This window comes from Otolemur garnettii, unplaced genomic scaffold, assembly GCF_000181295.1.
Source record: "Otolemur garnettii isolate 467f Iridium unplaced genomic scaffold, OtoGar3 scaffold00179, whole genome shotgun sequence".
NCBI lineage: Eukaryota > Metazoa > Chordata > Mammalia > Primates > Galagidae > Otolemur > Otolemur garnettii.
Genome location: NW_003852574.1, coordinates 268,996 through 271,288, shown reverse-complemented (window position 1 = coordinate 271,288; position 2,293 = coordinate 268,996). Strand labels below are relative to the sequence as shown.

At 40.1% G+C, this 2,293-nt stretch overlaps 1 non-coding gene across 1 annotated transcript; it reads right to left on the bottom strand.

Moving 5' to 3' along the window:
* Window positions 1-681: 681 nt before the first annotated feature.
* Window positions 682-822, bottom strand: LOC111728706. Its single transcript, XR_002775922.1, has one exon. It is a non-coding gene; the product is annotated as a small nucleolar RNA SNORA28 (small nucleolar RNA).
* Between the last annotated feature and the right edge of the window lie 1,471 nt (window positions 823-2,293).

The following is a 2,293-nucleotide window of genomic DNA, read 5'->3' as shown; positions in this document are numbered from 1 at the left end:
GTGCCGGGGCATCAGCCTAACTCACGACAGTCTCAAACTCCTGGGTTCAGGGATCCTCTTACCTTAGCCTCCCAGAATACTAGGATTATAGGCATGAGTCACCATTGGCTTGAATTGGTGTCCTTAAAAAAGCATTTAGATACCATAAGTGAATAAAAATAATTTTTGAATTGGCTCACACATGTAATTCTAGCCCTCTGGGAGGCTGGAGCGGGCATATTGCTTAAACTTAGGAGTTTGAGACTAGCCTGAGCAAGGATGAGATCCTGTCTCTACTAAAAATAGGTAAACTAGCTAGGTATAGTGGCAAGGACCTGTAGTCCCAGCTACTTGCTGGGAGCTATGATCCCATGGCACTCAACTCAGGGCGTGGAGTGAGACTCTGTCTAAAAAGAAAAAGAAAAATAATGGCTCAGTGTGTGTAGTTCAGTGGCTAGGGCGCCAGCCACATACACTGGAGCTGGCGCGTTCGAATCCATCCCAGGCCTGCCAAACAACAATGACAATTGCAACAAAAAATAGCCAGGCCTTGTGGCAGGTGCCTATAGTCCTAGCTACTCGGGAGGCTGAGGCAACAGAATCGCTTAAGCCCAAGAGTTTTGCGGTTACTGTGAGCTCTGACACTACAGCACTCTACCAAAGGGGACATAGTAAGACTGTCTCAATTAAAAAAATTTTTCCACTGTTAAAGTCTATATAACGGCTTATCCCACAAAGAGAGAACTCCGGAATAGGTTAGACTTTCTTGCTATAGCAAGCTCAAATTGTGTCAGTATATATTTATATTTTGTGGCACCCGTCATAATGCTCAGATTATTTTTGTTGTTGTTGTTGCAGTTGTTGTTGTTTTAGCTGGCCTGGGCCGGGTTTGAACCCTCCAGCCTCAGTGTATGTGGCCAGTGCTTTACCCACTGAGCTACAAGCATAGCCCATTATTATTAAGAATATTTTTAAGATTCATTCTTTAAAATTGAGATCACTGTTAAGGATAGTTGTATCAGAAATGTAAGTGCTGTGTCATTGTCATATCTTATTTTGGCCTATGTAAACAGACTTCAGCAGACATGGCTATCTTTATCACATGGCTAACAGTGGGAGGAATCTAGTGTAGTTTATTCTTCCTGGAAAAATAGATTGAAATCCAGGTGGATAGAAATGTGCCAGGCAGGTGCCTGTTTATAAATCCAAAATGGATTCTGTCAGGACTGAATATAGCTACCTGGATAGTTCCTGTAAGTAAGCAAGCTAGGCTGTATGTGAGTATGTCTGTGCCTATGTATACAGTGTTTTTTATATTTAGAGGACAGGACTCCCTAGAATAGCAAGGGAAAAGGAACTGTCTGTTTAGGGACTACATGGAAGTAAAATGTGACTTCTTTTAACCTGTATCAGTGTGTTCTTTCACATAGGAGTGTAGCTGTGTGATAGCCTCAGCTATTCTAGTGATCAAGGCCTCTCTCCTACTGCTAATCCCATAATGGTTACAAACAGAATTCTGGCAAACTTGGAAATTCCATAGTTAGTAATAATCCAGCTGTTGTCCTTGAAGTGTATAGGGAGGCAGTTGGGGTGGAAAATTAATGTATTCTGTGGGGGCTTGGAGGTTATTACTCAGGGTAGTCAAGATCTTCCTGAGTTGTCTGTTATCATTTGCAAAACTTCTTCTCAGCAGAAGCAGGAGAAATTCTGACTTGCCTCAGGGATCACATATACCTGTGAACTATATAAGTTGGTAGTCAATTCCTCCAGAGATCCTTGCTAATGATTTGGTTTTACTTTGAATGACAAAGCACTTTGATTGAAAGTATAAGTCAAGGTTTTCTTATTAAATGGTTTAAAAAGAAGAGTGCAGACACCAAACAAGTAAGGTTCAGCTTTATGCTAGGCCTCTGAAAGATCCGTTAAAAACAAAGTTACTATTTAGTAACTGAAAGCTTGCCCGATAAACTGAAAAAATCTGATGTTGAATGTGAAATTATTGTGAAGCAGGCTATACTTCTAACCATGTAAGAATTGTAAGTTATTTCTAGCACTGGCTGGGATGCTGGGTTCCTTACAAGCCTGAGGAATAATCACTGTATTTTGGCCATACCATTCTCACTAATGTCCTAGGATAGCAGCTTAGTGTTAGCTTTAGAATTCTCTGTCATTTAAATCAGTCATGCCAAAAAAAAGTATGAAAGAAAATACTAGCCCAGATATTCTTTATAGTTTTTTGTCTTTTTTATGTCTATAACAAAAACAGCATATCAATTATAGAGAAAATTTAAGTGAGCATTCTGAGGAGTCTCTT